General features: G+C 33.2%; 1 protein-coding gene across 1 annotated transcript in view; it reads left to right on the top strand.

The window, feature by feature from the left end:
* Nucleotides 1-13,601, top strand: part of ANKRD7 (ankyrin repeat domain 7) — a 1,180,453-nt gene that overhangs the window by 121,837 nt on the left and 1,045,015 nt on the right. Inside the window, exon 12 of the mRNA XM_010343808.3 lies at nt 11,919-11,946. The gene's annotated coding sequence lies outside the window, so the exon portion shown is untranslated. The remainder of the gene's footprint in view (nt 1-11,918; nt 11,947-13,601) is intronic.

Here is a 13,601-nt window from a genome sequence, read left to right as displayed (position 1 = left end):
TTCTTTTGATTTAAAAACCCCACTTTCTCTAAAGTTTAAATTCCTTTGAAAGAGAAATTTCCAGATTTCTGTTCATAAATATGTTTGGATTTTTCATAGGGTTTTCTAACATTAATAGCATGTAACAATTAACATCAAGTAACTCTGGATATTGGAAGTTCAAAATTAATTTTGTTTTATGCCAAAGACCATAATTTGCTTCTTGAAGATCTTTTGTTATTTCACTCAACTCTTTTTTTTTTCTAGGAACATGTGCGCTTTATTGAACACCATTGTAGAAAAGTGTGTGAGGATAAAGGGCTGATACAGGACTACGCTCATAGGCAGGGTGGGGAATGGAAGGTGGAGTACGTGGGAAACAGATCATGGGCAGAGTCCCTGGCCTGGATAATTCCTCTTGATCTATCGATAGAGTTGCAAGATCAATACTGGGATGATGATCAGCAGAATGATCATGATGATGCCCCAGATCAGGGCCCAGATGTTCAGGCACTGGGCCAGTGGAGGCATAGGCCTGGACCCTGGTGAGGTTACCAACCATCTTCCTGTCCCTAGACTTCATGGAGTAGGTGAACTCTATGAAGCCCAAGCAGCAGGAGTGCATGAAGAGGGTATTGAACAGGGACCAGATGACATGGTCGGGCATGGAGGTCTTGCTGCAGATGTGGATCATGTTGGAAGTTCGGGGGAGCCGGGTTATGGGGTGCCCCCAGCACATCTACCTCATGCTCCTCCTTCAACATCTCATAGTTGGGAGAACAGTCTGTGTTGGTGGGAGTGAAGAAGGTTTGGAAAGTGTGGGTCATGGTGTGCAGGGAAGACCAGCCATGGTCAGGTTGCTGGGATAGTTCTCAGTGGGCCTTTTTTTTTTTTTTTTTAATGCAGTCTCGCTGTTGTTGGCCCAGGCTGGAGTGCAGTGGTGCTATCTCAGCTCACTGCAACTTCTGCCTCCCAGGTTCTAGCAATTCTCTTGCCTCAGTCTCCAGAGTAACTGAGAATACAGATTCCTACCACCACGCCTGGCTAATTTTTGTAATTTTAGTAGAGGCAGAGTTTCACCATGTTGGCCAGGCTGGTCTCGAACTCCTGACTTCAGTTGATCCACCTGCCTTAGCCTCCCAAAGCACTGAGATTACAGGCGTGAGCCACTGTGCCTGGCTCCACTCAACTTTTACAATTTATTTTGCACTGTGACTAAATTAAATCTAATTCTTTTAGCGAAGTTTAGTTGGCATTCTTATTGTATATCTGCAAGTTGTTGTTAGGTCAAATTTGATATGTGCTAAAGATTTTTTCATCTTCAAATAGATCCATAAAATATTGTATTCTGTCTTTGAGTTGCTCCAATGAATATCAGAGCTCTAGGTACTGTTAAGACCATTTCATCTGTAACAAATTCAGACTAATTTTATCTTAAATTTGGAAACATTCTAAATTGTTTGCAAAATTATTTTTTTCAACATTATGCTGATATTTGTCTATAAGAAAGTGTGCCAAATATTAGAGATCAGACTTTAGTTGGTGGAAATGTTTTTCATTAAAATTATGTAAAGATCTTCTGGCAGTATGGTGTGATATTCTTACTGTTGGGGCAGAGATCAGACTACACTTGTGAAAGCAATCCTTCTTGAATGATGAAGAACTGATAGAATTGGTCAGAGTTTCTTTACTCTGCTGGAAAAGTTTATTTTGACAGTGAAATGGACACCATGGATTGTAGGTTTCCTAAGGGATAAAATGAACCTGGAGTTGATTTTTAGTAAGCAGATTGCAAAAAACTCACCATGCTGTAGTCCCCACTTTCCAATTTGATTAGCTGTGGGAAAACTACTTTTTTATCTTCTTACAGAATTAATGGTTGTTATCAATTTCTGTTTTGAGAGGAGTTTTCTGTCAAACTAATATTTTAAACACTGAGAAATTTAGATAGAGTGACTGTATCTGCTTGGCTATTAATTACAAAAAAACCTTAGTTAATCTTATTTAAAATTGCCTCATCACAGTTTCCTTATTGACAAAGTGTGTATTAAAATAATAGTGCTTTCCTTATAGATTTGGATGTAAATCAGGCAAATTAGAATTGCACCATACACCTAGCACACACTCAATAAATAATATTGTTTATTAAGTTATTCAATTTTCAATAGTTCTGGATTTTATAAGCAATGCTGTGCAATTTTTTTCTTTGTATGATGTCCTTTTAAAATTTTGGAGGGGGTGTTTATGACTTTTTTGGCATATAAAAACTGTTTCACGGAAAATAGAGTCTCAGATATGAAGCAAGGCAAGTTGATTAGACTAGATGGGATGAGATATGATGAGAAAGTAAGTATCCTGATTAGTAGGAAACTAGAAAATGGTTAGTTCTGTTTGAAAATTCATTAGTCTGGCTGACTGGCATATAGTCATAAAAAATGGTCACGAATGACTTGTTCACTTTTCAACTAATTTAAGAATTATAAAAACTTAATGACCATATGCTGTTAAAACTCCATTTAGAAATTAGCAGTTGATTCTGTGGCACATTGCAATTCTTAAGCTCTCTTCATTAGCAATGAGTGTAATTTAATCACATTTGTAGTGGTAAAACTATGCCTTTGGATAGAGGGATGATCTGGAACCAGAAGACTTGGTTCTCCCTGATTGTCAGGATAAAATACTTACCTCTATTCAACATCTCACAAAGGGCTTTCTTCTGTGATCTGAGAAACTCATCTAGGCCAAGGCATTGTTGGCTTAATTATACTTACCAGGACTGTTTTCATTTGAAAGGAAAAAAAGCCCATAAAAAGAACAGTAGAATAAAGAGCAACTCAGGAAGAATTTCAGTAACCTAGAGAATTTTTTGGAGGTTGAATTATTAAATAGATAACTGCTTATTCTTTCTCTTTCTGTATATATGTACATAAAATGTTTATATATCAATATACACACATATACACATATATACACATATACACATATATCTCATGAATGTATGTAATGAATATATGCTATGATAAAATGTATATATTTACATATATATGTATATACCTCCCCAAACCCTATGTATATATGGTCTTTGAACATTCTGGGGATTCCACTGAATGTTTGAATGTCTTTGAGAATGCTGAAGGTTCTCCATATTGAGCAGTTGGAGATGTAATGTGTAGAAATTGTTGAGTTTAAGACTCCTCTGTTTTTCTTTACCCCACTTTTGGAGTTTAACTGTATGTATGCCCTGTCATTACTCTGCAAATACTCAGGAGGATCCCTGTGCAGATGTCTGGAGCTCTTTTTCTGCGCAGCTCTTTTCTCCCTGGAAGTCTGCTATGCGTATTTCAGCCAACTCCACCTCCCCAAATCCTATGGTATCTGGCATTTACTATCATTTTTCTGGGTTGTGTAGCCTCTAGCCGTCACTTACTGTTGTGTAATGATGTTTTTCTAAAAATTAAGCTCTGCAAGGAAAACAAATATGAAGTTATTTTCCTCAGAGAAATACTTTGTGAACTATACAATTGAGTATGGTCTCAGAATTTATACCAACTCTGTGGAAGAGAAAATCTGTAATGTTTACTTAATTATAATAATTTATTTATTTAAAAAAGGGTTGATGTATGTTCCAATAGAATCACATTACACACATTTTTTTACTCCAAATTATATACAGGAGTAATTATAATAATTAAAGTTATAAAAACGGATTCTGTAAGTCGTGTTAAAATATCTGTCGCCATAAGGTAATATTTCTTATATGTATTATAGTTACTCATCTCTCTCCTTTTGTGTGTCTCATAAAGTTGGCTAAAGATATATTTTGTCTAAATCTTTTAAATTAAGCCCACCAAAATGAAGTAATCAGTTGAGTATTAGAAGTTTTTTCTCTTTTTTTTTTAAAGTTCAAACACAGAGTTTAAATTGTGTTCAGTGTCATGCTGATGCTGCTGTTTCTGATGGAGGAGAGTCATCTAGCATTAGGGGAATTTAAAGGGTGCCAAGTTTAACTTTACAATTTTATTTAGGGTAGGACTTAATATATATTTTGGCTGAATGCATAGAAACATGAGTTTTTGTTGTTGTTGTTTTTTCACTTCAACATGTTTGCCCAAGATGAGTAAAAGCTTTGATGGGACAGGAGAAAAGCAAAGGATGACTTTGGATTAAACTATTTAGCATTAAGTAGTAACCGATAGGTTGAGGTAATGACAAATTTGCATATGAAATTACTTACCTTAGTAACTCAGATAAATGCATCTTTGTCTGTCTCTTTAATCTTTTTTTTGGTATCATACCTAGAGTACATCTTTAATCAATTTTAATTACCCATTTCCCTTTTGAACTTAATATATATGGACATGAAAAGTCTAAATGATTTTAAACTGTGCGGCTTTCTGACAACAAAGTATGTAAAACAAAGAGCTGATTTAAACAGTGGAAATGTAGCTGCATAATTATTACCACTATTAACATCTTTATATCAATAATTAAGCTCTTACTACCTATCACTGTCATAGTAAAGTTATAGTGGGGTCTTCATCCTTAAGAGAACTTTAAAGCCCTCTTGGAAACAGTGTTTCTTTCCATTCACAAACATTGAATACATTCTAAAAGCAGGTGAAAATTCCTATTAATCAATCTCTAACAATAAAAAAGTTCTTATACATTGGATATATTATTTGACTTGTCCAATGTAAAGACTGCATCTATAAATATTGCTAGCTGTCTGGATTGCTCATGCCCAACTGTGCTTTTAATTGGTGTATTGACTTTAAAATTTTTTTAAAAGTATTTTGCATTCATGAAATTACATTCTATGCTCATTCAGGATGAATATGTTCTTATCATTTTCCCTCTGTCACTTGATGGCCAGCATTTAAAACAATATATACCCAAATTTCAGTAATAATTTATATCAAACAAGAATACTACTTTTATTTTTCTTTCAATTTCAGAATAAAATTTGTTAGAAACAATCATTTGAAGATAAAACACTTTCTAAAAGTAAAATGTATGTTTATATTAACAGGGTTTATTGGATTTTAATATTCCATTGATCCAATAACTTACTCTGAGCTCCTTTTTTTTTTCTTGTTGGAAAACACATTTTCTCCTTAGCATTCACATGTCCATTAAAGAGTAAATTTTAAACCATTTCAAGATGATAAATATAGAAGATACAGTTGCAAATAACATATGTCACTTAGTAGAGTGAGGGGCTGAACTCTGCAAAGCCAATGTCTTTATGTTAAAATATGATTCATTAATTTATTTAGAACATGCTTATTGATTATCTTCACAGAATATAAGATATAGCATGATGTATAGGACAATTTATGTAAAAGAAATAAGGTATACATACACATAACTATTAAACAACATTGAGTTTTCCAAAAACAGATTCAGAAGGCAAGCCGTCAGAGTACGGGGCATGACAGTTCTTTTCTTGTTTTGTGGCAAAGGTGATATTTGATCTTGACTTTAAAGAATGAACAGAATCTAGATGGGGCAATGATAGGAGGTAAAAGGGGCATTCCCAGCAAAGGAGACAGTTTTGTCAAGGTACTGAGCCTGCTATTTATATTTACTGGGATGTGAGATTTTGATTAGAAGCCAAGCTGAATATAATGAAATAGCAGAAAGAAAGGCTAAAAGAGAAGTGGGAAATATCAAAAAAGGATTCGAATTGCTGATTAAAAAGTTTGGTTTTTATCCACTAGGTGATGAAGAACAATTTTAATAATACTAATGAATACTGTTGCTTAACATCTACTGAATTGTTATTACTTATGTCAGGTCCTATTATAAATACTTCACATGTATTAGTTCATTTCTTTTTTATTATATTAAATGAATTTATTGTGTATATTTAAGGCATACAATGTGACGTTATGAGATATATATGGATAATAAAAAGTTACTATAGTATAGCAAATCAACATACTCGTATCATCTCACATGCTTACTAATTTTTTGTGTTTTGTGTCAAGAGCAGCTAAATTTTCATTTAGCATGAATCCCATGTACTATATGATTATATTATTTATAGTCCTCATGCTGTGCATTAGATCTCTAGACTTGTTTCTCCTACATATCTGCTACTTTGTATCCACTGAACTGTATCTCTCCATCACCTGTCCAACCCCTGGTAACCACTGCTTTGTTCTCTATCGCTGTATACTTGAATGTTTTTGGTTTGTGTTTGGAGTCTACATATAAGAGATCATGCAATGTTTTTCTTTTTGCATCTGGCTTATTTTATTTAGCATAATGTCCTTCAGGCTTATGCATGTTGTGGCAAATGACAAATTCAATTCTCAATTCTTTTTTGAAGCTGAATAATATTCCATTGTATACATATACTGCAGTTCCTTTATCCATTCATCTGTGACAGATGTTTAGGTCGTTTCCATATTGTATTAGTCCATTTTCATGCCGCTGATAAAGACACACCCGAGACTGGGAAGAAAAATAGGTTAAATGGACTTATAGTTCCAAATGGCTGGGGGTAGGGGGGGTGCTCACAATCACGGTGGAAGGCAAGGAGAAGCAAGTTAATGCCTTACATGGATGGCAGCAGGCAAAGAGAGAGCTTGTGTAGGGAAACTCCAGTTTTTAAAATCATCACATCTGGTGAGACTTATTCACTCTCACGAGAATGGCATGGGAAAGACATACCCCTGTGATTTAGTTACCTCCCACCAGGTCCCTCCCACAACATGTGGGATTCAAGATGAGATCTGGGTGGAGACACAACCAAACCATATCTCATATCTTGGCTATTTTGAATAATTCTGCAATGTAAATGTGAGTACAGATATCTTCGTGAGTCAGAGATTTCATTTCCTTTGAGTATGCACTGAGAAGAGGGATTGCTGGGTCATGTGCTACCTTTAGGAACCTCTGTACTATTTTCTATAATGGCTGTACCAATCTACATTCTCACAAACAGTGTACAAAGTTTCTTTTTCTCCACAATTATCTCTGTGAATTGATGCTATAATTATCCTTAGTGTATAGATAAGGAAACGCAGATCCTGAATAGTTTAGAATCTTGTCCTATGTCAAACAACAACTAAATGGTCGAACTCAGTTAGTCTTTCTCTGGAGCAACACTGTCCAATAGAACTTTCTGTGATAATGGAAATGTTGTGTATCTGTATTGTCTCTTTGGTAGCCACTAGCCCCGTGTGACTACTGAGCACTTGAAATGTGACTAATGTGACTAAGAAACTGAATATTAAAGTGTTATTTAATATTGATTAATTTAAATTTAAATAGCCACACCTTGCTTAGTAGTTGGCTTACTGAACAGCAGAGTTCTGGGGTATGCTCTCCATAGTATACTCTCCAACATTTATTTTTTGAACAGAATAGAGAAGTTCTTACAATGATGCTATACAGCAGTACTCTTCAAAGCATCTTCTATGGAGCATTGGTGCAAGAGATGATTTCACTTTAAAAAGTTTAAAGTCCAAGTAAGAGAGGAAGAAACTGTGTGGTATTTTCTCTTATTGAAAGCTCACATTCACATTAGCATATTTTAACCTCTGTAGTAAGTACATGGATTTTTAACTTTTTAAAAAATCTAGTTTTTCCATAACTTATTTGGCCAGAGACTTTTATTCACCTGACACAATGAACTAATATTTTGCTTAAGATTCTTTGAGACAATGCTACTCTAGAATGATTAAAATGGCAGAAGGAATTAGGAGGCGATGCAGTGAGTAGAGACCAAAGTCTTCATAGCCATGAGGCTGACTACTGAATCTGGCTAAGTGAAAATTAATTAGTATTTTAACTGGGCATATGACAGCAAGAATGGAAAGTGGTGAGTGTGTATGTGTATGTGTGTGTGTGTGTGCATGTGTGTGTGTGTGTGTGTGTGGTATCTGAAGTGGGAGGCATTTATATGAAATTTAATATAATTTCAAGTCTTATTAGCTGGGAGAATGGCTTGATGTTATAATCAGGTTGAAGTGTTTGTAGAACAAGTACACTTAGCAGATATACTAGATATATATATATACAGGCATATCCAGTAGAAAGTTTGAAAAAAATGTAGTTTGGGTCTAGAGTATAGAAGAGAGGGTGACTGTAGGTGGAGATTTTGGAGTTATCTACATAGAGGAGCTGTTTAAAATGTTGAGGACAAACAAAATTACTAAGAGGAAGTGGGCAGACAAAAAAGAGGAGGACCAAACATAGAACTTTATGTTAATAGCTTGTTTGTAAATTAATGTAGCTTATGAATTGTATGTGAGTATGTGTTTATACATGTACATTCTATTTAAAATATTCTGATATAAGAAACAAGTTAGAACAAAACTTCCAGATCTAACTCATATTAATTTTATTATTCATTAATACATTTTTTGGTCCAATTATCTCTTTTATTAAGAAGTCAATAAATATACACTGAACACTTACTCTATATCAGATACTGTTTTAGATGTTGGGTACATCTTTGAACAAGAAGAAAAACACTTTTACATCATGAACATTACATTCACTGTTTTTCTAGTCTTTTGACTTATTCAATTTTAGCAATTTTAAATTAGTAGTTTAGGCAACAGTATTTTATTAAGTATATGTTTGCTATCATTTAAAAAAGTATATAAAATATTAGTAATATAATGGGAAAGCAGTAAAAAGCATCCACAGCTTTAAATGGAAAAATGATAAAATGCACTTCTGTGTAATATCTCTATTGAATTAAAAATATGAAAAAATAGGCCAAATGTGAGCATGTGAGACTGTGGAGCTTATGGCAATAATCTTTTTGATAAAAATCACTCACAATAAATAAATAAATAAAGTCATTAAAGCGTTTCCACTGGAAAACATTTCCTTAAATAAGAACAGAAAATGCAGGGCTGGGAAAGTCACATCCTTAACACACGATTCTAATAGCTTCCCTCCAAGTCTACTTAATTACTTTTATAAATTACAAAAGAAAGGCTTTCGTGAGGCATGCATCCTTACTTGTTTAATTGGGAAGTTAATATCATAACATGATATAACTTATACATGTTCCTATAAGTTCAGTATATATTCTTATTTACTAAATATAAACCATATATTTATAATTAATATAATTATATAAATACATGTTATATAATTATGACTGTTTACATAAATATACATTATATAAATATATGTTAAAACTATAACATTTCATGATTTAAGAGGTAAGATACTAAAAAGTAAAAAGAAAAAAATAGCTTTGTATAGAAATATTTAATCTTCATAATACTCTGCTTAAGAAATAATACTACCATTAAAGGAAAAATGTATAGGCTTCTTGCCCCTCTCTTTGTCATTTTAGTAAATATGAATTACTTACTAAGTTAAGGGACTTTCTTGAAATTTATACATCTTCAGGATCATTGTACTAGCCAGGAGATGGCACTAATGCACTTTGTTCTATCTTCCAGAAAGTAGCTCTGTAAGCCAAAGGTTACCTCAGCAATGCATTATGTAATATTGTGTAAATTAAGCATTTTGTTTCATTCCACTTTCTACCCTTCAGTTATTTATGCTGCATGTTAAGATTAGTGTCTGTATTAAAAGCTCAATTTGTTTTAAGTCAGGAGCATAATATATGCTTTAATCAAATGAGCTGTTTCGTTTTGCAATTTAATAAATGGTCTAGCCTAAAAAAGAAGAAAAGAAAAAATATTTATGTATGAAAAGTTCAGAGGTTACTAGGTTTGTAAATAATAAAAACCTGTATGGATACCAATAGAGATCAAACTCTACTTAATTTAGGTTGGGGATAATGATAATGTGAGTGCTGCTGTGGCTATTCATTTCCTTCATCACTTGTAATTCCCATAGTGTTAGTGGATACATTTTTTTTCCTTGTGAAGAAATTTGGCATTTCACATCTCTAAGTATGAATGAAAAGTATCTGAGACAAGGCTTAATTAATTTACAAAGTTTATTTTGGCAGCGTTAAGGATGCAACCACGATACAGCCTCAGGAGGGCCTAATGACATATGCCCAAGACAGCTGGAATACAGCTTGCTTATATACATTTTAGGGAGACATGAGACATCAATCAATATGTGTAAGATGTACCTAGGTTCAGTCTGTAAAGGCCCCCCTCAAAGTGGGGGCAGGGTTGTGGGGGACTTCCAGGTCATAGGTAGATAAAAGACAAATGGTTGCATTGAGTCCTTGATCAGCCTTTCACTGAATACACAATTTATATCAGTGAGAAGAGGGTAAGATAATAGTCTCTTAGTGAATCTGCATTTTTACATAAACAATTAGGTGGAAGAATCAATCAGGTGTGCATTTGTCACGAGTGAGCAGAGGAATGACTTTGAGTTTTGTTCTTTGTCCTGCATCTGTGAAGATAAGCTATCAATTTACATTGCCAGTGTGAAATTCAGTAGAACTATTTTAGGGTAAAGATGTTGAGGCCCACATGAAATTTCCTTGCTTTCATGTGTTGCCATTAAATCTACTTTACCAAAATAACCTGTTTTGGGTCATGCTCTGAGGCTGCATTTTTTTCTATAACTTTCTATAACTTCAAAATGATATATAAGTTTCTGTACCTTACTGGTGGGTTGTGTCTTCATTCTGAAGGCTCTCATGTATATACTCTCATGTTAAATTTGTGTGCCTTTTCTGCTATTAATCAATATGCCTCATGTTCGTGATTTTTTAGCAAAACTTTAGGGGACCAATCCTCCACGGTTTGCTTTCTTATTACTGAGTTTTGAGGTTTTTAAAAATATATATGTTCTAGGTAGATATACTTTATGGGTTATATAATTTTTAAATATTTTTCCATTCTGAGGTTTACCTTTTCCTCTTCCTTAGAGTGTATTTTAAAAAGCAGACGTTTTTAATTTTGAAGTTTGTGTTATTAATTTTTTCTTTTATATATTGTGCTTTTGGTATAATGGCAAAGAAATCTTGGCCTAATCCAAAGGAATAATATTTTGTTCTATGTTTTCATATAGAAATTGTAGAGTTTTAGGTTTTATATTTGTATATATGACATTTTGAATTACTTTTTTATATGGTTTAAATTTTAGATTCTAGTTCATATTGGTTGAATAGGTAACCAATTGTTTCTGCACCATTTGTTGGTAAAATTCTTCTTGTTTCGCTGAATCACCTTTGCACCTTTGTAAAAAATTATTTGTTTATATATTTGGAGGCTGTGTCTGGATGGCACTTTGTTCTGTTGATCTGTTCATTTGTCTTGATGTCAATGTTACACTCTGTTAATTATTGTACTTTTGTAATGTCTTGAAATACCATAGTATATTTTTCTAACTTTGTCTTTTTCAAAGTTATTTTGTATATTCTAAATCGTTTGCATTTCTATTTCAATTTCAAAATCAGCTTCTTAATATCTACCAAGAAAAACCCCAACAAGACAAAAAAACAAATCTTGCTAGAAGTTTGATTGTCATTGCATTCTTAAGGTGGGAGATGAGCCCATGATTTTGAGTTTTCTTCCTTTCTCACTAAATATCTCACTAGATATTTAATGTTGTGCATTTTCTTCTAATTTCTACTTTAGTGACTTCCCATATAAAATATATAACATATATACACTTTGAAACATCGTTTTCATTAAGATCAAAATACTTTCTAATTTTTTATTTAATTTCTTCTTTGACCCATGTGTTACTTAGAAATGTGTTTTTTTACAGTTTTCAAATGTTTGGAGATTTTCCTGATATATTCTTCTTATTGATTTCTAATTTAATTCCACTGTGTTCAGCAATTATACATTGTATGACTTAAATTCTTTTCAATTATTGTGACTTGTTTTATGGACAAAAATATGTATCTGCATATACTTAGAAAGAATGTGTAGTCTGCTTCTGCTTCTGTTGGATAGAGTATTTTATAAACATAAATTAGGTAAAACTGATTGTTAAAATTGTTCTTATTTTTTATATTACAGATTTTCCATTGTTCTATCAATTATTGAGGTAGGTTATTAAAATCTGACTATATTGGATGATTTGTCTATTTTTTGCTCGCAGCCTATCAGTTTTGCTGCTGCATGTATTTTGAAGCTCTGTTATTAGGTATATAAATGTCGAGAATTATTATATAATTTTAATAACCTGCTTGTTATTATGAAATGAACCTCTCAATATTTTTGTTAAAAATCAACTTTCTCTAATAGTAATATGGCCGTATAGCCAGTACAGATATTTAGTTATTGGTAGCAGAGTATATATTTTTTATACTCTTAGTTTTAGCCATTTAAATTTTTAAATTTAAGTTGGGTTTCTTATAAGCAACATGTAGTTGGTTCTTGGATTTTGTGTGTGTGTGTGTGTGTGTGTGTGTGTGTGTGTGTTGTCTAACACATCAATTGCTGCCTTTTAATTGGGGTATTTAGGCAAATTACATTTAATATGATTATAGACGTGGTCAGTTTCATTAAGGGATATATTATATTAAAGGTATATATCCCCAGAATTTTTGGACTTTCTTCCTTTTATCTTTTTTTAAGCTGGATGTGATTGGCATCCTACCTAATTGCATAATTAACCCTATACCTCAGCTCGTAAATTGGATGACCATATGACTTATTATCCAACCCAGCACACTTTTGAGAATGAAAAGTGCTTTATTAATTATATTAATTAAAGACTGATTTGTATTCATAAGTGCATACACATTAATGACAAGGTAAAATAATTTTTGACAAACAAATTTTTTCATTGTCAAATCAAATTTTTAACCATTAAGTTTTTTCAGGTATAATTTTGATATTTCTCAAATTGGCTAAAATATCATTTTACTTACATGTTCTATTATATGTTTTTGAAAGGAATTTTTGGTTCTAGAAATCATAATGTGGGACTATTTTATTATAAGGTGTTTTATTCTCTGCTTAGAACCCAGCTTCTTCTTTCTTCACCATTTGCCTAGCCAGCTTCTCATCCATCAAATATCAACTTAAACTTCAGTTCCAAGAATGCCCAAAGAAAGTCTTCCACAATTCCTGTATTATATTATGTGCCCATTCTTATTGCAACAGTGGTCTTTTATAGCAGTTATAGCAACTGTGATTAAAACAACTAATTATTTAATTATTATCTGCACTGGGGGCTATGTTGTACATACTATGCTGGTAGTAATTATGTCTTGCCACTGAGTCCTAGCACCTAATATACAACCAAGTACAAAGTACATCCTCAGTGACTATTAATTGATTTTGATCATTTATGACTAAAAGAGAAAGTTGAGGCTGGGCACGGTGGCTCACACCTGTAATCCCAGCACTTTGGAAGGCCAAGGCAGGTCAGGAGTTCAAGACCAGCCTGGCCAACATGATGAAACCCTGTCTCTACTAAAAAATACAAAATAATTAGCCAGGTGAGGTGGTGTGAGCCTGTAATCCCAGCTATTCAGGAGGCTGAGTCAGGAGAGTCACATAAACCCAGGAGATAGAGGTTGCAGTGAGCTGAGATAGCATCACTGCATTCCAGCCAAGGTGACAGTGCAAGACTCCTTCTCAAAAAAAAAAAAAAAGAAAAAGAAAAAAAGAGAAAGTTGATTAGATGAAGTTTAGGTGTTGATGTTGTATAGGAAAGCACAATTAGACAAGAGAGTCTAAAATCCCCTGAAT

This window comes from Saimiri boliviensis, chromosome 10, assembly GCF_048565385.1.
Source record: "Saimiri boliviensis isolate mSaiBol1 chromosome 10, mSaiBol1.pri, whole genome shotgun sequence".
NCBI classification, from domain to species: domain Eukaryota; kingdom Metazoa; phylum Chordata; class Mammalia; order Primates; family Cebidae; genus Saimiri; species Saimiri boliviensis.
The sequence above is the reverse complement of the archived record's forward strand: the minus strand, read 5'-3'. Positions and strand labels throughout refer to the sequence as shown.